This window comes from Equus quagga, chromosome 4 (assembly GCF_021613505.1).
Source record: "Equus quagga isolate Etosha38 chromosome 4, UCLA_HA_Equagga_1.0, whole genome shotgun sequence".
Lineage (NCBI taxonomy): Eukaryota > Metazoa > Chordata > Mammalia > Perissodactyla > Equidae > Equus > Equus quagga.
In genome coordinates this window covers 135,959,736-135,987,393 of record NC_060270.1, presented here as the reverse complement: position 1 = coordinate 135,987,393, position 27,658 = coordinate 135,959,736, and the positions used below count along the sequence as shown (strand labels likewise).

The window sequence follows — 27,658 nt, the reverse complement described above, 5'->3', positions numbered from 1 at the left end:
AGTATTGAGGCTTTTTAATCAGCATATATTCCTTTTTTAGATCTTTCTTTTTAAATGAAAAAGGGAGTTAGAAGGGGAGAGTATACTACTGTCCTTTCTACTTTATAAGATGATTGTAAAGCTCGTGTAGTAGACATGAAGTGCTTGTAAGATGTAAAGTTAATATCAGTTTGCAGTCTGTCACAGTACATACTGTTTATTGTTTATGGGAAAAAACTAGAGGAAATGAATGTTTCTGTTCTTCAGGATTGTGTTGTCAAATCTCTTCGCATTCCATACTCTGTCCCTCTGATCTTATTTATTCAGTTACGTCTAAATGTAATGATTCTCAAATCTATGTCTCTAATCCAGAGATTTTTCTTGATTTCTAGCTCTTATTCTAGAAATCTAATTGCCTGCTAGATGAGGATGACCTGCAGATCCCTCAAATACAATATGTCTAAAAGTGAATTCATATTTTCTTTTATCATCTATCTGATGTGCTGAAGCTGGAAGCTGGTGTTCTCTTTGACACTTTATTCATATACTCCTTGTCTGAGCAATGCTAGGTTGTGACTCTACCTTCTTTAATTTCATTTCTTCTGTCAGTTTCTACAACCACTAGAAATAGTATGAAGAGTTAGGACCTAGAGGCAGGCTATCTAGATTAGAATCCCAGCTCCACCATTTATAGCCTCAGTTTCTTTATCTTTAAAACAGAATTTTACAACCTAGCAATTGCATTCATGGGCATTTATTCCAGAGAAATTGAAACATATGTTCACACAAGAACCTGTACATGAATATTTACAGCAGCTTTATTCCTAATAGCCCAAGACTGGGAAGAACCCAAACGTTCTTCAATAGGTGAATAGTTAAACAAGCTGTGGGTGGTTAAGTTTGCACGTTCTGCTTCTTGGTGGCCTGGGGTTCACTGGTTCGGATCCTGGGTGCAGACATGGGACCGCATGGCATGCCATGCTGTGGTAGGCATCCCACATATAAAGCAGAGGAAGATGGGCACAGATGTTAGCTCAGGGCCAGCCTTCCTCAGAAAAAAGAGGAGGATTGGCAGTAGTTAGCTGAGGGCTAATCTTCCTCAAAAAAAAAAACCAAAAAACCAAGCTGTGGCATATTTATACCATGGACTGCTATACAGCAATAAAAAGGAATGAGCTATTGATACATGCAACAACTTGGATGGCTCTCAGGTGAAAAAAAGCCACTCTCAAAAGGTTACATACTGTATGATTCCATGTGTATAACATTCTTGAAACAACAAAATTATAGAGATGAAGAGCATATTAGTGGTTGCCAGGTGTTAGGGATCAGGGAGAGGGTAGTGGGTGACTACAAGGGGGCAGTTCTATATCTTGATTGTGGTAGTAGTTACACAAATCTACGTATGTTATAAAATTGTAATAGAAGTACACACACACACAAGTGAGTGCTTGTAAAACTGGTGATATCTGCATAACCTCTGTGGACTATACCAGTGTCAATTTCCTGGTCTTGGTATTTTACTATAGTTAAGCAAGATGTTACCATTGGGGAAAACTGGGCAAAGGGTACTTAGGACCTCCTGGCACATAGTTTGGGAATTTCCTGTGAATCTGTAAGTATTCCAAAATAAAAAATTTTTTAAAACAGTTGTTGTAAGGATTAAATAAGGTTATTATTACAGTACTTGGTGCATCATAAATATATAAATAATGTAATAGTAGCAGCAGCAGCAGCAGCGGTGATGGTTTGGGCCTCTAACCTCTTACCAGGCCTCTCACCAGGACCATTCCAACAATCTTCTTATTAGTCACCTTGCCCTCCAGTCCATTCTACAGTGCAACCAGAGTGCTCTTTCTAAAGTGCCTATCACGTATTACCCACTTCACACAAAATCCTTTAATGGCTGCCCATTATATTTTAATAAATTAATTTCTTTTTTTTAATCACAGTGGAATGAAGCATTGGAGTCAGCGTGACTTCCAAGATACTGTAATAGGTGAATTAAAGATAAAAACAGAAAAATCTAAAGTGATTTTTCTCACATTCGAGAAACTGTTATTTTAAGTATTGTTATTTTAAAGTTTGTTTGTTTGGTATTGCTGCCTCAAACACTACCCCAAAACTTAATGACTTAGGACAAAAAGATTTATTATTTTTTATGGTTCTGTAGGTTGGCGGAGCAGTTCCTCTGTTGGTTTCACTTGACTCTCTTATGCAGCTCAATCTACCTGGAGAGTTGACTGAGTTGGAAGGTCCAGGATGTCCTCATCCACATGTTTGCAGTTGGTGCTGGCTGTCCGTTAAAATGCTTCAGTTCTTCTCAGTGTGGCTTCTCATTCCCTAGTAAGCTAGTGTGGCGTCCTTGCATGGCATTCTCAGGGTAGTGTTCTAAAAAGGTGAAAGTGGAAGCTGCAAGGCCTCCTTGAGGTTTAGGCTTTGGAACTTATATATCTAATGACCCTTCCACCATATTCTGTTGGTCAGAACAACTCAGCAAGCTAGCCCAAATTCAAGGGAGTGGAGAAATAGAAAAGGACTTCTGTTTCAGTCAGATTGGGCTGCTAAAACAAAGGACCAGAGTCTGGGTTGTTTAAACAGCAAGCAGTTGTTTCTCACAGTTCTGGCGATTGGGAAGTCCAAGATCAAGGTGCCAGCAAACTCTGTGTCTGCTGAGGGCCCACTTCCTGCTTCAGAGACGGCTGTCTTCTCACTATAGCATCATATGGCAAAGGGGATGAGAGAGCTCTCTGGGGTCTCTTTTATAAGGGCACTAATTGCATTCATGAGAACTCCACTCTCATGACCTAATTACTTCCCAGAGGCCCATCACATTAGGGGTTAGTATTTCAGTATATGATTTTTGGAGAGACACAAAAATTCAGTCTCTAATAGTAGTCCATAGAGAGATCAGATTATTTTTCGTTTTCTTAATGTAAGGATGAATAACAGTCCAAAAAAATGACACAGTCACTCTAAGAATTTGTGCAAAGCTTTGCTGAGACTTAAAAAGTAGAAGTAAAAATACATGTACAAAAGACATTAAATGGCAAGCCAGGAAGGACAGGTTCAAAATCTTTATGAAGTAGAATAGTGTACATAATATGTGGGAGAAGCAGCCTTATCTGATTGTTGTGCTATAGCAATGTTTGCTGAAAACCTGAAGGAAGCAAGAAGGTTGAAAAAGTCACTGGTTTATTTATTTGAACAGATTTTAAACACCTGTTTTAACATCTTCCATTAAAATGTTCATTTTTCCTAACCTCTTATTTTCATATGGTCTTGCTGGACCATAGATTTGTTGCTGGCTTCTCTTTCATACTTTATCAGTTAGGAATTGTGTTTGGCTGCTAGAAACAGAGATAAGAGATAACCATGGCTTAAACAAGACAGTAGTTCATTTTTTTGTCTTGTGAAAAAAAATTCAGAAATAGGCAGTCTAGCACTGATATGGCAACTCCGTAGAGTTGTCTTGTCTTGTCCTTGTCTTCTTCCTTTGCCATCCTTAGGATGTGGATTCCATTCTCAAGATCACAGAATGGTTCCTGGAAATCCAGCCATCACATCAATGTTCTAGACAGAAGGAAGGAAGAAGAAAGGCAGAGGACAAAAGGGGCACACCACTCATCTTTAAGACTCTTTTCTAGAATTCCCTACACATTTTTTCCTCTCATCTCATTGTCCAGAACTTAGTCATTCGGCCACACTTAGCTATAAGTAAGATTCAGAAATGGCTTTTAGCTAAACATAGACTAGTTCAGTGAGGGTGGAGGTAAGGATCTATATTGGATAGGCACTGGTAGTCTTTCACACACCTGTCTTCTGTGCTGACTGCCCACTTGTTGCTGTAAAGCACTTAATTCAGCAGACACGAATTAAGTGCTAACTATGTGCCAGGCCCTGTTAGGAAGTGGAAATACAAACACAACTGAGACATACTCCCTGCCCTAGAGAAGTGATGGTTTCATAATAGGACTAATAGGTGCCGGCCCTGTAGCCGAGTGATTAAGTTAGTGTGCTCCACTTCGGTGGCTCAGGGTTTTGCCGGTTCTGATCCTGGGCACGGACATGGCACTGCTCATCAGGCCATGCTGAGGCAGTGTCCCACATACCACAACCAGAGGCACTCAGAATTAGAATATACAACTATGTACTGGGGGGATTTGGGGAGAAGAAGAAAAAAACAAGACATTGGCAACAGGTGTTAACTCAGGTGCCAATCTTTAAAAAAAAAAAAAAATAGGACTAATAAACCTGTACATAGGTTTCTGAGAACAGAAGGTATTAAGTGCTGTGAGCTGTTGGGACTAGTTATCACTTTGATTCTGCCAACCCCATCAATTTATAAGAGGCTTAAGATGGAGAGGGAGAGGTGACCCTTTTGGAAGAGCATTGTCAATGGAAAGAAGTCAGCTGTTCTCTGCTTCCTAAAGGTAAGGAGTGAGGGCTGTTTCCCTTCCCTAAAGCCAAGAGAAAGAGGTCCTAAAAGAATCACTCTCAATGTTCTGTGTACCTTTTAGAAGAGAGACTGTTGTTGGAAACAACATTCTTATCCAGGATGGGGCAGAAGCTCTTTAACCAGAGAAACGTGGCATGAAGTAGTGATGAGCATAAGTGATATTTTGATGTCTGCAACAACTGTAATTTGATATGAACATACCTGTGATATCTCTCCATGACCAAGTGACAGAAAATACTGTGGTTTTTTGTTTTGTTGTTTTGCCTACGTTCATAATCAAATGAAATTATAAATTTTAGTTAGAGATTAGTAAAAATAGTATAATTTTCTTCCCAACAAATTTTATACATTTTATCTACAAATCCCTGGGGGTCTGTGGACTCTAGATTGAGAACTTGTGAGTGACGGGGATCCCTTGAATGAATACAGAGTAGTACACTAAGAAAAGGCTTTATAGATGAGGGGGCTGGTTGGTCTGAGTCTTGAAAGAAGAGTAGGGTGGCTGGGCTAGAGGGTAGAGGAGAGGCATTCCAGGGAGGAGAGTAGCTTAAGAAAATGCGTGGAGGTGTGAGACAGCCTGGCATATAATGGAATTGTAGATTAGTATTGATGAGGGGAAGTCTGTGTAGAGACCAGGGTATAATTATTATTCCTACTGACAGGGCCATTTTGTTCATGAGCATCCTGAGCAAGTACTGGTGACAGAGCCTGTCTAGCCAAACCGTAGATCTGTACCTCTGGTCATCTCTCTTTTTATGCTTGGTGAACGACTGGTACAACTGCTTGAAAATCTGCCTACTGGGAGGATTTCCCTTTTCTTCTGTCCTGGAGGGCCACTTCTATGTAGGGGTAATGCCAGCATATCATATGGAACCATGTGTAAACCTGGCCTGAATTTTTCTTTCTTCTTTCTTTGGTCGTAGGGAACTCTGCAAGGCCATAGATTAAAGGAGAGTTGACATTCAGTAGAAGTACATGCCGTAAGTGTCTGAGCCATTTGTTTTTAAGGCTTATTTGTGCTTTTAGGGCCTCCTCTAACCTCATCATATATATAACCACTGTAGTCAAGATTAGCTACTTATGTAGTGGTGATAACCAATCTTCAAATAATGGCTTAAAATTTAAAAAAAAGATTTTTTTATTGTCCTGTAAAATCTGCTGCAAGTCTGAGTTACTCCAGGGCAACTGTTCTCTATATGGCGGGTCAGCACTGCATTTCTGTATTTACCTCTGCTTCTGTTAGCGTAGTGGCAAGAGAAGAACAGGCTGGAGAGTCCGTACTGGCAATTAAATACTTCTGCAGGAATCATTTCTGCTTATTGGTCACAGCAAGTCATGAGATCACATCTGACTTAAAGAAGGCAGAGAAGTATAATCTTCTCGTGTGCCCTGAAGGAGAGGCAAAGCTGATGTCTGACACACCGTATCACTTCCACTTAATGAAAGAATGCTGCTAGCACCTTCATCTTTATGGCTTGGTGGGTCAGAACACCCAGTTCTTAAGAGTAGATTACGTCATATGTTCATTTTGGTGCCACATAGGCAGTCTTTACCAGAGCCCAGAGGCCAAGCAAGGAGCTCTTTCTCAGAACGAGAATCATCTGCAGAAGAGGGCATGGCTTTATTCTAGAGCAGTGCTTTTCAGTCAGGGGCAATTTCGCTCCCCAGGGATATTTGGCAATGTTTGAAGACATTATGTTTGTCACAATTTGGGGAAGTCCTCCTGACATCTAGTGGGCAGAGGCCAGGGATTCTGCTAATCATCCTCCCATGCCCAGGACAGTCCCCTCACAATGTCAGGAGTGACCAGAATGCCAGTAATGCCGAGGCTGAGAAATTCTCCAGCTTGGGCTCTATGCTTCGTGGTCTGTGTTGTGATTCTCCTTTTAGGGCCTGCTGGTAGGTTTTTGCAGCTACTTTATCATCTACCACAGACACTTGGCACACCACTGAGTTCGCTGGACCTTAAGGTCCAAATGGCAGAGTATCTTCCACTACTGCACTGATGTGCTACACTACCTACTCATGTCTTGGGCCCCATTTAAAACTGGCAGCTTTATGGGTTATTCAGGAAATGGGGAAGAGCAGCACTCTGAAATATGGTTTATGTTATTTCCAGAGTTTAAAGAGACCCATCAAGCACCATGTTTCTTTCTAAGTGGTGGTGGCAGGCTGAGCAATGGCAGTTTGTCCTTCATTTTGAGGAGAATGTCTTGGCATACTCCAGACTGCTAGACCCTCTAGAGACTTCATTAAGGTGGGAGGCTTCTAAGTTTTTGTGTGATTCCTCCACCCTCTGGCATGCATGTATCTTTCTAAGGTATCGTACTGACCAGGTAAAATAGGCACGATGTTCTCAGTATAACGAACGTGTGTAATACCCTGTGGGTTGGGGAGTTGTTCAAAGTTCTTGTAGTCTCGGTTGACAGAGATCTGGCTTCAACACTTACTAGCCAAGTGCCCTTGAGCAAATGACTTAACCTATTAGTCCCTGTTTGTTTCTTCATCTATAAAGTGGGGATGATAATAGTACCTACCTTATTGTTGTAATATTGTATTGTATTGTATTGTAAATTGTATTGTATTGTTGTAAATATTGGATGACTTGCGTAAAATGCTTAAAAAGTGCCTGGTATTTAATAAATGCTGTACAAGTATTAGCTAATAAAATAATACCTATAATAATACAAAATCTTTAAGGAGAAAGAACATACAGGTGAGTATGTTTATAACCTCAGCATTGGAAAGATGTTCATTAAAAACCAAAAAGCACAATACTGTAAAGAAAAAAAGATTGACAGATTTGGCTAGCTATTTTTTTAATTTGTAAATCTAAATTTTAAAGATAAGCTCCTTTATGTACATTTAATTGTATTTAAAATTAGAAACAATACTTCAGAACTTTTCTAGTGCTATTAAAAAAGTAAAAATGGTCACAATAAGGGAAAAGGAAGAGATATTTAGGCACTTAGATTCCTGCCCCTGCTCCATGTCCCTCTGTCTAGTTTCCTGCTTTCTCTTTTTATTGGTTGCAGTTCTGCATTATAGTTAAAAATGATTAACTTGGGGCTGGCCCCGTGGCCGAGTGGTTAAGTTCACGTGCTCCGCTTTGGTGGCTCAGGATTTCGCTGGTTCAGATCCTGGGCGTAGACATGGCACCGCTCGTCAGGCCACGTTGAGGCAGCATCCCACATGCCACAACTAGAAGGACCCACAACTAAAATATACAACTATGTGCTGGGGGGATTTGGGGAGAAAAATCAGGAAAAATAAAAAGACTGGCAAAAGTTGTTAGCTCAGGTGCCAATCTTTAAAAAAAAAATGATCAACTCAAATATTTTTTGCCTTCAGGAAGAGCTTTTCCTGAACTCTGTCATTAACGAGGTAAGGAAGAGAAATTTTTTAGAGGTTAAAATGCCACCAAACCGAGACGCTACTGCCTTCCTTGACTCTTTGAATACTAACTAGTTTAAACATTTATTTGGTACTTGAACGATATATTCTAAAATTCAGCATGTTTTTCTGGAATATGTTGTATTTAAAGCATGCCCATTCTTTAGCATCCAGAATACATTCTCCAAATATTATTTCCCACTGAAAGGAACCAGGGTTCCTTGGAGAAATATTTGATCTTGGGTGTAGGGCAGGAAATGTACAAGAGGAACCTGGACTTCTTGTTCTAGTAGGCAGCTGGGAGGCTATCATCATTTACAAGGTTTATGTCAGACGAGCTTAGGAGCTGTGTTGGGTGTGCCCCAGACCACCCCCAGATTTCATGATTTGTTGGAATGACTCATAAGTCATTATAGTCGCAGTTATAGTTTGTTATAATGAAGTGATACAAATCAGCAAAGCAAAAGGCATATGGGATGAAGTCTGAAGGAAACCGGGTATAAACTTGCAAAAGTCCTCTCCCAGGGAGTTGAACAGGATGCACGTAATCCCTCCAGTAAAGAGTTATGACAACATCTGTAAAATGTTGTCTATAGGGAAGATCACTTGAGCCTGGATGTCCAGGTTTTTACTGGGAGTGAGTCATGCAGGCCACAGTTGCTGAAGGTTTAGACCTCTCAAAGGAAAGCAGATGTTTACCGTAATCCCACTGTTTGCACAAACTATCTAGACAAACTGCTACATGTGATTCAAGGCCCCAAGCATACAAAACACTTTTACCAAAACATTTCAGGAGTTCAGTTCCCAGGAGCCACCTGTTATGGGTTGAATTGTGTCCCCCAAAAAGTTATGTTGCAGTCCTAACCCCCAGTATTTCAGAATGTGATCTTACTTGGAAATAGGGTGATTGCAATTGTAATTAGTTAAGATGAAGTCATACTGGAGTCTTTACTCCATTATGGCTGGTGTTCTCATAAGAAGAGAAGAAGAGACACAGTAAGAAGATAGCCCTGTGACAACAGAGGCAGAGATTGGAGTGATGCATCTACAAGTCAAGGATTGTTGGCAACTCCAGGCTAGAGAAGGCAAGGAAGGATTCTCCCCAGGTTTCAGAGAAAGTATGGCCCTGCTGACCTCTTGGTTTCAGAATTCTATCCTCCACCTGAACTGTGAGATGATAAATTTCTGTTGTTTTAAGCCATGCACTTTGTGCTACTTTGTTATGGCAGTCCTGGGAAACTGATACACTAGCCAGTGGCCGGGAAAACAGGCCCTTGTTAGGAATCTGCAAGGTTTGAACACCCAGGCTTGCTGAGTTAACTCTTTCCTGCAAAGGAGCCAAGCATGAAAAAGCTACCGCTGGGCAAATGTAGGACTTTTTTTTTAAGATTTTATTTTTTCCTTTTTCTCCCCAAAGCCTCCTGGTACATAGTTGTATATTCTTAGTTGTGGGTCCTTGTAGTTGTGGCATGTGGGATGCCGCCTCAGCATGGCTTGAGTGGTGCCATGTCCACGCCCAGGAGTTGAACCGGTGAAACACTGGGCTGCCGCAGCGGAGCGCACAAACTTAACCACTTGGCCATGGGGCCGGCTGCAAAGATAGGACTATTTGAGTATTACTAAGAATAATAATTGTGGTGGGTTGAAATATATCAAGTGTGTTTAGCCCATGAGTTTATAATGATACTTAGAGCAAAACTAATCAGTTATCAGTAAAGAATGCTAGTTAACTAACTCATTTTGAAAACTTGTAAATAAAGGGGAAGAAACTATGCATTTATCCAGAAACTATACATTTATCCCCTTTTCCTATAAAAATGCTACTGCTAAGTAATCAAATACTAGATAAAGAGAAGTTTCTCTTTATAGAAGTATTACAACTAATTATATGAAGAAGGAATGATAGAGTTAGATAATGAGATTATAACCATTTTGTAATCCCTAAAGATCCGTCAGCATTGATACCAGCAGCTGCTAAGATCACAAAAAGTTACAAGACATGAGCCTTCTGACTGAAGAACACAACACCAATGGTCTTCCTCCCCTAAAATGAGCCTGATCTGGTCAAACCGCTGTGTCCAACCACAATTTTGCAAGAACTACTAGGGACACAGGAATATATTAAATCACCATTAGGATGCAATTAGCAAAATCCAATCTAGACACGGGGAAATGGTAAATAACTATTTCTTCAATAAGCAGAATTTGTTTCAGGCTGACGTAAGTAACTCTGTTTCTTCAGCGAATAAATTACAACAAAACAAACACACACATCTATAGATTAAAAGAGATTTAAGAGACATATCATCCAATCCTGATATGTAAACCTCATTTGGATCCTGATTCAGTGTTTTTAAAAGATGACACGAGGGGCCGGCCCCGTGGCCAAGTGGTTAAGTTTGTGCACTCTGCTTCGGCGGCCCAGGGTTTTGCCAATTCGAATCCTGGGTGTGGACATAGCACCACTCGTCGGGCCACACTGAGGCAGCATCCCACATGCCACAACTAGAAGGACCCACAACTAGAAATGCAGAACTATGTACTGGGGGGTTTGGGGAGAAAAAGGAAAAAAATTAAATCTTTAAAAAAAATAAAAATAAAAGATGACACGATTATAAATTTGAACCTTGACTGGATATTTGAGTATATTAAGGAATTGTTAAATTTCTGTAAATGTGATGATATTGTGGTTATGTTGGAAAAAAGCTCCTTATCTTTTATCAATATGTACTAAAATATTTACAGTTAAAATGGTATCCAGAATTTGCTTCAAAATAATTGGGGGGGGGGGGGGGGGCTGGGGGAGTATAGTGAAAAAGGATTGGCCATGAATTCATAATTATTGAAGCTCAATGATGGGTGCATGAGGGTTCATTTTTACTGTATTCTCTGTTTATGCATACGCTTAAGATTTTATCTGACAATTAAAAAGGAACATATTCACAAGCTACTCTAGTTGTGTAATCAGTAGAAGAACATGTTCATAGAGAAAATTCCTATGTGATGACATTACACCAGACTATTTCTCAGAAGGATTTAATGTTTTATTCTTCCTCCTTGGGAATAAATTACTTGCTCTTTTCTGGGAGTGGAAAAGTAAGGGAACTGGGAAAGAGATGTGAGGTAAACAAAAAGATTAGTTACTTGTACTTTGCCTTGATTATTATGCTCTACCTAAATAACTGAGTCAATATAAAGTCATCAGCTTCAGTTTTCATATTCTTTCTCCACTATGTTCTCTGTACTTATGCTTCTCATTCTTGAGACTGGGTCTCATATCATGAACCTCAGAAAAAACATACCTCCTTCCATGAAATCTGAAATTGTTTCTTGGAACCATCCAATAAGATTTAATTGAAAAAAATCCTAAACCAGCCAGACATTCAAACTATACAGCACATACTTAAATGACTTTCAGCAGTTTGATCATTATGTGTCTAGGTGTGGATCTCTTTGAGTCTATCCATACTAGAGTTTTTTAGCTTCTTGGATGTGTAGATTGTTTATCATCAAATTTGGTAAGTTTTTGGCGATTATTTACTCAAATATTATTTCTGTCCCTTTCTCTCTTTCCTCTCCTTCTGGGAGCCCCATTATGTTTGTGTTGGTATGATTGATGGTATCCCACAAGGTCTTTGAGGCTCTGTTCATTTTTCTCCATTCTTTTTTGTTTTGTTCTTCAGACTGGATAATCTCAATTGGCCTATCTCACTTTCACTGATTCTTTCTTTTGCCAGCTCAAATCTGCTTTTTTCGGTGATCAGCCCCTCTTGACGATGTTCTCTCTCTCTTCCATGTGGCCCCTATCTGATCCATGGTAAACATCTGTGCAGTCTTCAATGATGCACACTGGAAATGCTCATTTCAACATATCAGTAAGCTCTTTTTACTCTGACATGGAGTAAGTGCTAGCCAGTCTCTTGCCCTTTAGATTTCTTTGATGTGAGGCACACCACTCTAATGTATCCTTCAAGCTGCTGGTGACATGTGTCAAGATCTCTGAGTAATATCCCTGAAGTACCTTCTTACTAATGGGGTCAGAGCCAGCCCTGATGGCCTAGTGGTTAAAGTTTGGTGCTCTCACTGCTTCAGTGGCCTGGGTTCAGTCCCTGGGTGTGGAACCACACCACTCATTTGTCAGTTGCCATACTCTGGTGGTGGCTCACACAGAAGAATTAGAAGGACTTACAACTAGTTTATATAACTGTGCACTGGGACTTTGAGGAGGAAAACGAAAAAAGAGAGGAAGATTGGCAACACATGTTAGCTCAGGGTGAGTGCTTCCCAGCAAAAAAAAAAAAAAAAAGACACGGGGTTAGGAGGTAATACCACTTATATTTGCTCCTTGGGGCAAGATGGGATTCATGGCATTTCAGTAACCTTTTCCAAAAAATCATCTCCTGTTCTCCAGTAACTTCTGACACTTCTGTATTTTCCCTGAAGGACTATCTCCTTTGCAAATACTGCATTGAGTCTCTCACATTTCATTATCTTTAGTTTTTAGATGTTTCATTATAACGTATCTAGGTGGTGTTTTGTTTTGATGGGAGAGTATTTATCCTGCTTGGAGTTCTCTGAGCTTCACGGATCTGTGGTTTGATATCTTTCATTGTTTTTAGAAAATTCCCAGCCATTTTGCCTTTGTGTTTCTTGTATCCTGTGTTCTCTCTTTTCTTTCTGGGATTTCAGATAAAACTATGTTAGACAATTTGATATTGTCCCACAGGTCTTGGATGATCTGTAAATTTTTTTCCACTATTTTATTTCTCTTTGTGTTTCAGATTTGATAATTTCCTTTGACTTATCTTTAAGTTTAAAATCAGTTCTTTCCTGAAACTGTGTTGGAGTCCATTGATGAACCTGGAGAAGGAGTTGTTTTGTTTTTATTTCCAGCATTTCCTTTGATTCTTTCTTGTAGTTTTCATCTCTCTGTTGTAATTTCCCTTCTATTCATGTGTTATCTAACTTTTTCACTAGACCCTTAATTTATCATAGTTATTCTGAAGTCTCTGGCATTTCTAACACTGGGTTATTTCTTAGTCTAGTCTTGATTGCTTTATCTCTTGACTGTAGGTGGTTGTTATTGTGTCTTGAAATTTTTAATTGCGTGACATATATTGTGTGTAGAACAGTAGAGACTGAGGTGTATATTGTATTTATGCCTGAAAATGAGCACACTCTGTCTGGCCATTAGTGTGTGTGGGTTAGTCCAGCCTAATCAGGAGTTGAACTGGGTTTGGGTTTGTTGCGACTGTCATTACCTTCAGTGCACTTCAGACTTCAGATTTTTGTTATGGTAGATTGCTATTGCTTTGTGTTAGGGTAAGGATTTAGTTCTCAGAGGGTTTTCCTCAGCATTCATGCTTTACCCTCAACTTTCAGCCATTCTTGTCCACTTATGACACAGAAAGGGTCTCTTCACACTTTTTTTTGTGGGAAGGTTTTTTAACTACAAATTCCATTTTTAAAATAGATACAGTACTGTTAGCATTATCTCTTTCTTCTTGAGTGAGGTTTGGTGATACGTTCCTTTTAAGAAATTTGTCCATGTGAACTAAGCTCTCGAATATATTAACATAAAGTGTTCATAAGGTTCTCTTATGTTCTCTTAATATCTGTAGAAAATAACTAATAAAAAGTGAGGAAAAAATCACATATTTATCTTTGTAATTACCATTTCTGATTCTCTTCAATCCTTAGCATAAATCCATATTTCTATCTGATATCCTTTTCCTTCCCCTCAAAAGGATTTGTGTAACACTTCTGGTAGTGCAAGGCAGCTTTTGTATGTCTGAGAAAGTCTTTGTTTTGACTTTATTTGTGAGACATTTTTGCTTTATAGAATTGTACGTTGACAGATTTTTTCTTTTAGTACTTTAAAGATGCTGCTTCATTGTCTTCTCTCTGGCATCATTTTATCCTTTTCTTTGTGCCTTTGTACACAACGTGTTCCCCCCTGCCCCCGGCCAGCTGTTTTTAAGATGTTCTCTTTATCACTGATTTTGAGCAATTTAATTAAAACTACTTGATGTAGTTTTCTTCATGTTTCTTGTGCTTGGGGTTCATTGAACTTCTTAGAACTGTAGGTTAATAGTTTTCATCCAATTTGGACGTTTTTTTGTCTCCTTCTCTTTACCCCCTACTTTGGGGAATCCAATTATACACATATTAGGCTCCTCAAAGTTGTCCCACAGCTCACTGATGCTGTTTGTTTTAATTTTTTTCACTGTGTTTCATTTTGACTAGTTTCTGTTGCTGTTTTCAAGTTCGCTAATCTTTTTTGTCCACAATGTCTAATGTGCCATTATTCCCATCCAGTGTGTTTTTTACCTCATACATTATAATTGTTATTTCTGAAAGTTCGATTTTGGCTTTTTGTTTTTAACATCTTCTATGACTCTACTTAATGTTTTGAATATTATAGTTAGAATTACTGTTTTAAAGTCCTTGTCTGCTAATTCTAACATCTCTATTAATTTGGAGTCAGTTTTGATTAATCGATTTTTCTTTTCATTATCTTGTTTTTTCGTGTATCTTTTTTTCCTGATTCTTTGCATTCCTGGTAAATTTTTTTATCTTGATATTTTGAGTTTTACCTTAGGGTGTTCTGGATATTTTTGAATTGCTATAAATATTTTTGAGCTCTGTGCTGGGATGCAGTTAACTTATTGGAAAACAGTGTGATCCTTTCAGGTTTGATTACTGGATTTATTAGGCAGTACTGGAGCTGTGTTCACTATAGGGCGGGTTATTCCCCATTGCTTAGAAAGGACTCTTCTCTACTTTACCCAATTCTCAATCTGGTTGGTGAGAATAGGCACTATTTGTGGCCCTCTCTGAATTCCAGACACTGTAACTTCTGATTCTTTTGGGGTTTCTTTCCCTGTCTTCTGGTAGTTTCCTCACACACATATGTGCTAATCAGTTATTGTCTGGCTGTTAGAGGGGAACCCTATACAGATCTTCAAAGTTCTTTCCCTGTATTACTCCTTTCCATTACTCTGTCCTGCGGCAGACCAATGCTACCTGGACGCACAGCTGTACCTCCGTGTCTTGGGGAGTTGGCCAGGTTCTACCTGCTTTTCCCTTCTTCACTGCAGCCTGGAAGCTCTCAAGGAAGTTGCGCAACTTCAGTCTTCTTTGTTATCTGTGTCCGATATCTCGAAAACCTGTGTTTCATAATTTTTTTCCACTTTTTGATGATTTCAATCAAGAGACGAAATTCATTTTCTCTCACTCTGTCTTGTCCAGAAGTAGAAGGCCCTTCTCTTTTCATACTTTTTTTCCTTCCCCAGTATGAGGCTCATGATTGTGGGTAAGAATGTTGTCTTGGTCCAGTCTCAATCTTAGGCTACCCTTTTGTGTCAGGACCTCACAGCTTTCCTGCTCCAACCCCCACCTCAAGATCTCTCCCTAGGTATTGGGCATATGTATTGCTGATATTTTCTTTTAGTCTTTGACTTGCCTTTTCACTCTGTTATTGTCTTTTTTTTTTGAGGACGGTTAGCCCTGAGCTAACATCCACCGCCAATCCTCCTCTTTTTACTGAGGAAGACTGGCCCTGAGTTAACATCCGTGCTCATCTTTCTCTACTTTATATGCGGGACTCCTATCACAGCATGGCTTGACAAGCAGTGCATATGTCCGCATGTGGGATTCGAACAGGCAAACCCCAGGCCACCGAAGCGGAACATGTGAACTTAACTGCTGCACCACTGGGCAGGACCCTTAATCTGTCTTTTCATGACATATTTAATACAGTCCAATTTATCTATCTTTTTTTGTTATGGTTACTGCTTCTTGTGTTTCTTTAAAAATGTTTGCTTGCGTCAAGGACACAAAGATATTTTGTTATGTTTTTTTTTCTTCCTTTCCCATTTAGATCTGCGTTCTATTTGGAATTTACTTTTGTGAATTGTGTAAGGTTAGAGATCATGATATATTATTTTTCACAGGGATATCCAGTTGACCCAGTATCTTTTATTTAAAAGACTGTCTTTTTCCCACTGCACTGCAGTTTGCCTTTGTCACAAATCAGGTAATCGTATTTGTGTGTGATTGTTTCTAGGCTTTATTTTTCTATTGTAAGTTTTAATTACTGTACTTGTACAGTTTTAATTATTATGGCTTTATAACAGGTCTTAATGTCTTGGAGTATAAGTCCTCCACTATTTGTTGTTTTTGAGATTGCATTGGCTATTCTTGGCTCCTTGCATTTTCGTAGGGATTTCAGAATCAGCTTGTCAGTTTCTCTTTAAAAGGAGAGGAGTGGGATTTTGATTAAGATTGCTTTGAGAGAGAGCTAGGAAATCTCTCCTGAATGTTTTCTCAGTGTTCATGTTTTCCTTTTCTGCTCCTTTGTCTGTTACCAACTTCACCTTCCTCATCTTTGTTTCACTGGCCCCAAACCAAGTACACAACTCACACTCACTCACATCTCCTCCGCTCATTCCACTTCAGCTAGAGGAGCTTTCTCGACATTAACACCTCCCTTGCCTGGAACCCTTCATGTAAGCTAACTGATAGGCAATTCTCCTTGGGTTGTCCTCTCCTTCCCTTCGAAGGCTGAGGGAAGAAGGCAAAAAGCCTAGTGCTGGCAGAGGCAAGATGGGCCACCCCAGGGAAGAATGGGCTAATGTGACAGCCTCACTTTCACCTTGTGGACCCCAAGCAATGGGGAAGGCAATGATGTAAGGCCCCCCAAACGATCTATACCATGAAGACCCAGGGTCAGTCGTTTTTATAAATAAAATCTGTAGGCATGGTGCAAGATGGGGACAATATATTTTACTTGGTAATCTTGCAGAGCAAATGACATTAACCACTAAGCTAACCTTGTTCTTCCTTGACATAGACCACCAAAAGTACAAAGTAAAACTTAAGTCTCTTACTTTAATAAATTCCAAGCATGCCCCGTCATATTTGATGTAAATATTTTAGGTACATTATTATTAAGAGGAGAGGAATATTTTGTTAATTAAAATTGCATTATTTTTTAAAACTTCATTGTTGAGAGGGGCAGAGCAAAATGGTGGGGTGAGCTGACCAGGGATTCTCTCCCCTCCAAAATACAACAAAAGATTGGAAGAACTGAATTTCAGAGAATAAACATAATGCCAGCTCGTTAGAGACCTACAATACCAAGAAGGCGGAGATCATAAACCCTACTTACAGCCTCGGAGGCGCTGGAACGGTAGGAGAGGACATCGCTCCCTCCCCTAGAGTCTGCGATCGCTGCGGCGTGGGTTGGGAAGGAGCGGGGTAGGGGCTGTGCGACTGGGGGATCATCCAGGACTCCTGCCGCTGGTTCAGTGGAAACCCGCTGATGGGGGGAAAGCTTCCGTCCGCGGGGACCCCATAAACCAAGGGCCTTGGGAGACCAGAGAACAGAACTGATCTGAACCCAGACCGGCGCGTGTAACAGCCCCTCCCCCCAACAAAGCCAGTGGGCGCAGCCATCTTGCCCTAAGGCGGAGAGCTAAGGCCGCTTTCGACCCCCATCTAGTGGCGACAGGCTGTAACTGCAACTGAATTCTACCACCATGAGAAAAAAACGCTCCTCTACCATCCAGCAATTTATAAAAGCCCCAGACCAGAAGGAAAACAATAAAAACATAGAATTAAGTCCTGAGGACTTGGAATTAGGTAAACTAAGTGATAATGAATTCAGAGCAGCTATAATCAAAAAAACTCAATGAGGTAGAGAGAAAGATAGAGAAACAAGCCGAGTTGTGGAGTTACTTCACAAAAGAGATTGAAATCATAAAGAAGAATCAAACAGAATTACTAGAGATGAAAAACACAATGGAACAGATAAAACAGAATACGGATTCCCTGAATGCCCGTGTAGACAACATAGAAGAGCAAATTAACATAATTGAAGATAGACAGGCTGAATGGCTCCAGACAGAGGAAGAAAGAGAACTAAGAATTAAAAAAATGAGGAAAATCTCTGAGAGATAATGGATTCAATGAGGAGTAAGAACATAAGGATCATAGGAATTCCCAGAAATATGGAAAAGGAAAATGGAGCAGAAAGTGTGCTCAACGAAATTATTGAAGAGAACTTCCCAAATCTAGGGATCGAGGGACAAATGTGTGTAGAGGAGGGTTTTACATCTCCTAGATTTGTCAATGTAAAAAGAGCTACCCCAAGGCACATAGTAGTAAAATTGGCAAAAAGGAAAGATAAGGAAAAAATACTCAGGAAAGTAAGAAAAAAAAAGAGAATAACCTATAAAGGAGCCCCTATCAGACTGTCAGCGGATTTCTCTACAGAAACCCTACAAGCTAGGAGAGAATGGAGTGACATATTCAAAGCTTTAAAGGATAAAAATCTTCAGCCAAGAATACTGTATCCAGCAAGAATTTCCTTCAGATATGAGGGAGAAATTAAATCTTTTCCAGACAAACAAAAGTTAAGGGAATTTGTAACCAAAAGCCCTCCACTACAAGAAATCCTCAAGAAGGCTCTCATACCTGAAAAAAGAAAAAAGGGAGAAAGGGGACACAATCCACAGACTAGGGAGACCGATGGATAGAACCAGAACAGGATAGCAATTATTCAACTATAGCATTAGGGTAAAGGTAAGGAAACTAGCAAAACAAGGACGATCTTAGCACTCTAGCTACAAATTAATAAGACGAGTTGGAATAAAAAATGAAAATAATTATTTAGGAGGGGAAGAGCAAGGGGTCTAAATCAGTATTGGTCAAGTAAGTAAGAGACCACCAGAGAATAGACTGTTAAACACGAGATTCTAAATACAAACTTCAAGGTAGACACTAAAATAAAGTACAGAACAGAGTCACAAATCATAAATAAGGAAAAATCTAAGAAACCCAGCATAAGAAATTGCAGTATTAAATGGGTAGTTTAAAGCACACAGGAAAAGAAACACAGGAAAACAAGATAATGAGTGACAGATTAACAGCATTAAGTCCACATGCATCAATAATCACTCTCAATGTAAACGGATTGAACTCTCCAATAAAAAGACACAGAGTGGCAAAATGGATTAAAGAACAAGATCCAACAATTTGTTGCCTCCAGGAAACACATCTCAGCCCCAAGGACAAACACAGACTCAGGGTGAAGGGGTGGAGGACAAAACTTCAATCAAATAGCAAGGAAAAAAGGCAGGTGTTGCAATTCTCATATCAGACCAAGTAGATTTCAAAATAAGACAGGTAAAGAGAGAGACTGAGGGACAATATATAATGATCAAAGGGACACTTCATCAAGAAGAAGTAACGCTTATAAATATCTATGCACCCAAAACAGGAGCACCAAGATTCATAAAGCAACTATTAACAGACCTAAAGGAAGATGTTAAAAACAACACAATAATAGTAGGGGACCTCAACACCCCACTCACATCAATGGACAGATCATCCAGACAGAAAATCAACAAGGAAATAGTGGAGCTAAATGAAAAACTAAAACAATTGGACTTAATAGACATATATAGATCACTTCACACTGAAAGAGCTGAATACACATTCTTCTCAAGTGCACATGGAACATTCTCAAGGATAGACCATATGTTGGGAAACAAGGCAAACCTCTACAAATTTAAAAAAATTGAATTAATAGCAAGCATCTTCTCCGATCGTAGTGCTATAAGACTAGAAATTAATTACAAGAAAAATGCTGAGAAAGGCACAAAGATGTGGAGACTAAACAACACACTACTGAACAAGCAATGGATCATTGAAGAAATTAAAGAAGAAATAAAAAATACCTGGAAACAAATGAAAATGATAGCATGCCATACCAACTCATATGGGATACAGCAAAAGCTGTATTAAGAGGAAAATTCATCGCAATACAGGCACATCTTAACAAACAAGAAAAATCCCAAATAAGCAACCTTAAAGCACACCTAACTGAACTAGAGAAAAAAGAACAAATGAAGCCCAAAGTCAGCAGAAGGAGAGAAATAATAAAAATCAGAGCAGAAATAAATACTATTGAAACGAAAAAGGCAGTAGAAAGGATCAATGAGACAAAGAGCTGGTTTTTTGAGAAGATAAATAAAATTGACAAACCACTAGCCAGACTTACAAAGAAAAAAAAGGAGAAAGCTCAAATAAACAAAATCAGAAATGAGCGAGGAGAAATAACAACAGACTCTGCAGAAATACAACGGATTATAAGAGAATACTACGAAAAACTATATGCCAACAGAATGGATAACCTAGAGGAAATGGATAAATTCTTGGACTCCTACAATCTCCCAAAGCTCACTCAAGAAGAGCTAGATAACATGAACAGACCAATCACAAGGAAAGAGATTGAAACAGCAATCAAAAACATCCCAAAGAATAAAACCCCAGGACCAGATGGCTTTCCTGGGGAATTCTACCAAACTTTCAGAGAGGATTTAATACCTATCCTTTTCAAGCTATTCCAAAAAATTAGGGAAGATGGAACACTTCCTAACGCATTCTATGAGGCCAACATCATGCTGATACCAAAACCTGACAAGGACACCACGAAAAAAGAGAACTACAGGCCAATATCACTGATGAATATAGATGCAAAAATTCTAAACAAAATTTTGGCAACCGGAATTCAGCAATTCATCAAAAGGATCATACATCATGATCAGGTGGGATTCATACCAGGGACACAGGGATGGTTCAACATCCGCAAATCAATCAACGTGATACACCACATCAACAAACTGAGGAATAAAAAACCACATGATCATCTCAATAGATGCAGAGAAGGCATTTGACAAAACTCTGAAAAAAATGGGCATAGAAGGAAACTACCTCAACATAATAAAGGCCATATATGACAAACCCATAGCCAACATCATACTCAGTGGGCAAAAACTGAACGCCATCCCCCTGAAAACAGGAACGAGACAAGGATGCCCTCTATCACCACTCTTATTTAACATAGTACTGGAGGTCCTGGCCAGAGCAATCAGGCAAGAAAAAGGAGTAAAAGGAATCCAAATAGGGAGGGAAGAAGTGAAACTCTCGCTGTTTGCAGATGACATGATCTTATATATAGAAAACCCCAAAGAATCCATTGGAAAACTTTTAGAAGTAATCAACAACTACAGCAAAGTTGCAGGGTATAAAATAAATTTGCATAAATCAGTAGCATTTCTGTACTCCAGTAATGAACCAACAGAAAAAGAACTCAAGAATAGAATACCATTCACAATCGCAACAAGAAGAATAAAATACCTTGGGGTAAATTTAACTAAGGAAGTGAAGGACCTATATAATGAAAATTACAAGGCCTTTCTGAGAAAATTGGATGACGACATAAGGAGATGGAAAAACATTCCATGTACATGGATTGGAAGAATAAACATAGCTAAAATGTCTGTTCTACCTAAAGCAATCTACAGATTCAACGCAATCCCAATCAGAATCCCAATGACATTCTTTACAGAAATTGAACAAAGAATCCTAAGGTTCATATGGGGCAACAAAAGACCCCGAATTTCTAAAGCAATCCTGAGAAAAAAGAACACAGCTGGAGGCATCACAATCCCTGACTTCAAAACATACTACAAAGCTACAGTAATCAAAACAGCATGGTACTGGTACAAAAACAGGTGCACAGATCAATGGAACAGAATTGAAAGCCCAGAAATAAAACCACACATCTATGGACAGCTTATCTTTGACAAAGGAGCTGAGGGCATACAATGGAGAAGAGAAAGTCTTTTCAACAAATGGTGCTGGGAAAACTGGAAAGCCACATGTAAAAGAATGAAAATTGACCATTCTTTTTCACCATTCACCAAAATAAACTCAAAATGGATCAAAGACCTAAAGGTGAGACCTGAAACCATAAGGCTTCTGGAAGAAAACGTAGGCAGTACACTCTTTGACATCAGTATTAAAAGGATCTTTGCAGACACCATGCCTTCTCAGACAAGGGAAACAATAGAAAGAATAAACAAATGGGACTTCATCAGACTAAAGAGCTTCTTCAAGGCAAATGGAAACAGGATTGAAACAAAAAAACAACCCACTAACTGGGAAACAATATTTGCAAGTCATATATCTGACAAAGGCTTAATATCCATAATATATAAAGAACTCTCGCAACTCAACCACAAAACATCAAACAACCCAATCAAAAAATGGGCAGGAGACATGAACAGACATTTCTCCAAAGAAGATATACTGATGGCTAATAGGCACATGAAAAGATGCTCATCATCGCTGATCATCAGGGAAATGCAAATCAAAACTACACTAAGATGTCACCTTACACCCGTTAGAATGACAAAAATATCTAAAACTAATAGTAACAAATGTTGGAGAGGTTGTGGAGAAAAAGTAACCCTCATACACTTCTGGTGGGAATGCAAACTGGTGCAGCCACTATGGAAAACAATATGGAGATTCCTCAAAAAATTAAAAATAGAACTACCATACGATCTAGCCATCCCACTACTGGGTATTTATCCAAAGAGCTTGAAGTCAGCAATCCCAAAAGTCCTGTGCACCCCAATGTTTATTGCAGCATTATTTACAATAGCCAAGACATGGAAGCAACCTAAGTGCCCAGCAACAGACGAATGGATAAAGAAGATGTGGTACATATATACAATGGAATACTACTCAGCTGTAAAACAGAACAAAATCATTTCATTTGCGATAACATGGATGGACCTTGAGGGAATTATGTTAAGTGAAATAAGCCAGCGAGAGAAGGATAATCTGTGTATGACTCCACTCATATGAGGAATTTAAGAATATGGACTAAGAACAGTTTAGTGGATACCAGGGGAAAGGTGGGGTGGGGGGTGGGCACAAAGGGTGAAGTGGTGCACCTACAATACGAATGACAAACATTAATGTACAACTGAAATTACACAAGATTCTAACTTATCATTAACTCAATTAAAAAAAGAAAACTTCATTGTTGAAAACTAATCTATTGGAGACTGGGGCAGCAATTAACTAGGAAGGAACATGAGGCAACTTTCTGAGATAAGGGTAATGTTTTATAACTTGATAAGGGTTTGGGTTACACAGGTGTCTGCATTTGTCAAAACTCAGTGCATGTAAATTGAAGATTTGCACATTTCATTATGTATAAATTTTATTCAAAAGGAAACAAAACATAAATATTGAACTCCAGTTAATGATACTCATTCTGAAGTATTTAGAGGGAAGTGTACTGATGCCTACAGTTTACTTTGAAATGCTTCAAAAAGATAAAATGAGGAATGGGTAAGAACTTGATATATGATAAGGAAAGTATAATATGTTAATTATAAAATCTGGATGGTGGGTAAATGTGTGTTCACTGTAAAATTTTTTAAACTTTGCTTTATGTTTGAAAATTTTAGTAATAAAATATTGGGGGGAAAAAAGAGTGCTTTGAAACTAGAAATTAATTGGGGTGGAATTAACATCTTTACTTATGAATCTCCCAACCTTTGAACATGGTATAGCCTTCCATTTATTTAGACTTCCTTTAATTTCTCTCAAAATGTTTTCTAGTTTTCTGTATAGTTATCTTGCACATTTTCTGTTAGATTTATTCCTAGTTTTTAATTTACTTTTTATTTTTTATTTTTTTTGAGGCAGATTAGCCCTGAGCTAACATCTGCTGCCAATCCTCTTTTTGCTGAGGAAGACTGGCCCTGAGCTAACATCCGTGCCCATCTTCCTCTACTTTATATGTGGGACACCTGCCACAGCATGGCTTGACAAGCAGTGTGTAGGTCCACACCTGGGATCCAGACCGGGAAACCCTGGGCTGCCGAAGAGAAACGTGTGAACTTAACTGCTGGGCCACTGGGCCAGACCCTAGTTTTTAATTTTTCTTAAAAAATGCTATTGGAAGTTGTATTTTTTTTTTAAAGATTTTATTTTTTTCCTTTTTCTCCCCAAAGCCCCCCGGTACATAGTTGTATATTCTTAGTTGTGGGTCCTTCTAGTTTTGGCATGTGGGATGCTGCCTTAGCTTGCTTTGATGAGCAGTGCCATGTCTGCGCCCAGGATTCAAACCAATGAAACACTGGGCTGCCTGCAGCGGAGCACGTGAACTTAACCAGTCGGCCACAGGGCCAGCCCCTGGAAGTTGTATTTTTAAAAATTTGTGGCTGGTTTACAGAAATCTAATTGATTTTTGTATATTAGCCTTATATCTAGAAACCTAAATTCACTTACTCTGTCTCTTTTGAATTTTCATGGTATGTATTCATATTGTCTGTTAATAATCATATCATCTATAAATAACATTTCTTCCTTTCAGTCTTTACTCTTCTTATTTCCTTTTCTTGACTGACTTACTGTACTACATAGGCCCTTCAGTACAGTGTTGAATAGAAATGGTGATAATGGTCATCTTTCTTGTTTACACCCTTAGAGGGTACATTTTCAGTATTTTACCTTTGACTGTGACACTTGCTGTAGGCTCTTTGTGGATATCCTTCATGAGTTTTCCAACAGGTTTAATCATGAATAGGTACTGAATTTTGCATACTTTTTCTGTACCTATTTGGATGATCGTATATTTTTCTCCTAGTTAAACTTTTGTTATATACCTGACATAAATTCTTTTCTTATATGGTCTTATACATAGTGCTAGGTTTTATTTGCTAATACATTAATATTTTTGTATCTGTGTTCATGAGAAAGATCAGTCTATGATTTTCCTTCCTTGTAATGTCTGTGTGAATTTTTGACATCAAGGTTACACTGGTTCTTGAAAAGAGTTAGGAAGTCTGATTATTTTCTATTATCTGGAAGACTTTGCACACCCTTAATCTTTCTTTCTTAGTTGTTTGGAAGAATTCACTGATGAAACCATCTGTACTTGAGATTTTCTTTATGGAAAGATTTTTAATACCAGATTCCATTTTTTAATAGCTGTGGTGCTATTTGGATAATCTGTTTCTTTCAGTGTTGGTAATTTGTATTTTTCAAGAAATGTGTTCATTTCATGCTAAGTGTCACATTTATTGGCATAAAATTTATCTTATTATTCTGTTTTTGATGTCTAAAAATTCTGTAGTAATATGTGTTTTCTCTTTAATCAGTATTACCAGAAGTTTGTCAATTTTGTTAATCTTTCCAAAGAACCAACTTTTGGCTTTGTTGATTTTTTCTCTATTGTGTGCTTGTGTTCTGGTTCTTCATTTGCTGTTCTCTCTAGCTTCTTGAGATGGAAGCTTGAACCATTGATTTTTTTTCAGTGTCTCTGCGAATACAGGCAGTCTTAGCTTTGCATGGTACCCAGTACTGAAACTCCTATATGCATTTAGGAACTATGTCCTTGCTTTATACATGCAAAGTGAGAACTTCCTGCACATGCACGTAAGGGTGTAGCTACATCCCACAAGTTTTAATTTGTTATCTCTTCCTTAACACTGAGTTCAACATATTTACTCATTTCAGTTTTCATTTCTTCTTTGACTCATAATTTAAAAGTATAATTTTAAATTTCCAGGTGGTTGGTATTTTTCTGGGTTTTTATTTATTAATTATTGTTCTTAATGATCTCTAGCTTTTGTTGTGGTTAGATAACATACTCTGAACGGCATTGTCACTTTTGAAGTGTGTTGAGGCTTTCCTTATGGCCCTGTGTGTGGTCACTTTTGATAAATGTTCCATGCACCCTTGAAAAGAATGAGAATTTTTTTGTTGCTGGGTACAAAATTTCATATGGGTCCTTTGGGTCAAGTTTGTTAATTGTGTTGTTCAGATCTTACACATTTCTGGTTGCTTTTTCTATCATCTACTGGGAGGCATTAAGGTCTCTGCTATGATTATGGATTTGTCTGTTCCTCCTTTTAGTTCTGTAAATTTTCGTTTCATTTATTATGAGGTTATTATTGGGTATGTACAAGTTTATGATTGTGCTATCTTTATGTTTGATACCCTTATCACTATGTAATAGTCCTTTTATCTGTAGTAATGATTCTTACCTTAAATTCTACTTTCTCTGATATTAGCAGAGTCTATCAGTTTTCTTTTATGCGTATACCAGTGTTGATTAGGTCAAGCACATATCCACTGAATAGAAGTCATGAATGCGGGCATCCTTATCTTGTTCCTGATCTTAGAGGAAAATCTTTCAGTCTTTCACCATTGTGTTGGATGTTCTCTGGGTTTTCATATATAGCATTTATTATATTGAGGTAGTTTCCTCCATGCTTTCCTGGTTTTTGTTATTTTTTTCTGTTTTTTCTTATGCCTTGTGATTTTTGTTATTGAGTGCTGGACATTTGAATCTAATAAGGTGGTAACTCTGGAAATCAGATTTTTGCCCTTCCCTAGCATTTGCTGTTTTTTTAATCTTTGCTTTTGTTTTTTGTTGTTGTTATTGTAGGCTCTCTCTGTGCGAAGGGTCAGCCTGAGATTTAGACTTGAGGTCTTCTCAGGTCTTTTCTGTGTGCATTCTAGACATATGTGGTTACTGTCTATTTTTACCTGTGTATGCAGTTGTTTGTTTTTGAAGAAGATTAGCCCTGAGCTAACACCTGCCAATCCTCCTCTTTTTGCTGAGAAAGACTGGCCCTGAGCTAACATCCATGCCCATCTTCCTCTACTTTATACGTGGGGACACCTACCACAATATGGCTTGCCAAGCGGTGCCGTGTCTGCACCTGGGATCCGAACCGGTGAATCCCGGGCTGCTGAAGCGGAATGTGTGCACTTAACTGCTGTGCCACTGGGCTGACCCTGCAATTTTTTTTTAATTTATTTTTGATTTTTTTTAACTTTTTATTAAGATTATGATAGTTAACAACCTTCTGAAATTTCAGTTGTGCATTATTGTTAGTCATGTTGTAGGTGCACCACTTCACCCTTTGTGCCCTCTCCCCACCCCCCCTTTCCCCTGAAATTGTTTTTTAATGTCCTAATCTTTAGTGTCTGGCTCCCAAAAGGGGAAAGAGAGAAAAATGAAGAGGGGTGAAATGGGCACAGACCCTTTAAATCCCCTGAAAGTCACTTCAGCAGGAGAGGTGGGGCTTGCAGCAATGAAGGGAGATGCAACAACAGTGGCTGCCCACCTTTTTGTCTGTACCTTTGTGATCTGAATCAGCAATCAGCGATCAGAGCACCAGTCTCCAGTGTCTTTTGGACAGGGTTCTTTATGTCCACCCTGCCTCCTGTAAGCTGCTCCAGGAACATGTGCCAAGCTGCCTGCCACATGGCTGGGGATGGGGGATGGGTAGTTATTACAGTGCTCAAAGCTGAAATTGACTGAAATTAATCGCAATTAAAATTAAAAATCAGAAGTCTTCCCATGGAGGTTGCAAGCATTCAGTAGACTCCAGGATTCCAAAATAGTTACATCAGACCGATTCTGTGAGTGCAATTGATTTCTAGATCTTCACAGATTCTTGGTGCTCTCTACTCTGCCATCTTTCCAGAATCCTCTCTTCCTCCTTAATTTTTGAAGGCTATTTTTACTGGTTATTGTATTCTAGATTGTCAGTTGTTTTCTTTTGTCCCTTAAACTATGTCATTCTGTTATATTCTTGGTTCTGTTTTTTTCTGTTGAGAAATCTCTCAGTCTTACTGTTTCTTTGAAGGTCAACTATATTTTTTTCTGTGTTGCTTTTATGAATTTTCTCTTCCTTTTTTAGTTTGATTATGATGTCTTAGGTATGGTTTTCTTTGAATATATTCCACTTGGAGTTGGCAGAATGTCTTGAATCTCTGGATTGATTTCTTTCATCAGTTTTGTAAAGCTCTGTCATTCTCTCTTTGGATGTTGCTTTTATCTCTTTCTCCTCTCATCTGGGACTTCAGTTATATGGATATTAGATATTTAAAGCATGTCTCACATTTCTCTTAAACCTCTCCTCCATCTTTCCCCTTCTC

General features: G+C 38.7%; 1 protein-coding gene across 8 annotated transcripts in view; it reads left to right on the top strand.

Moving 5' to 3' along the window:
• Positions 1-27,658, top strand: part of HYCC2 (hyccin PI4KA lipid kinase complex subunit 2) — a 98,274-nt gene that overhangs the window by 21,507 nt on the left and 49,109 nt on the right. For 2 of the 8 annotated variants that reach the window (XM_046658130.1, XM_046658133.1), the window contains exon 3: positions 5,362-5,418. The exons of 5 other annotated variants lie outside the window; for them this stretch is intronic. The gene's annotated coding sequence lies outside the window, so the exon portion shown is untranslated. Of the gene's footprint in view, positions 1-5,361; positions 5,419-6,557; positions 6,696-27,658 lie in introns of all 8 variants that reach the window. One more of the 8 variants, XM_046658132.1, reaches the window with a different exon arrangement.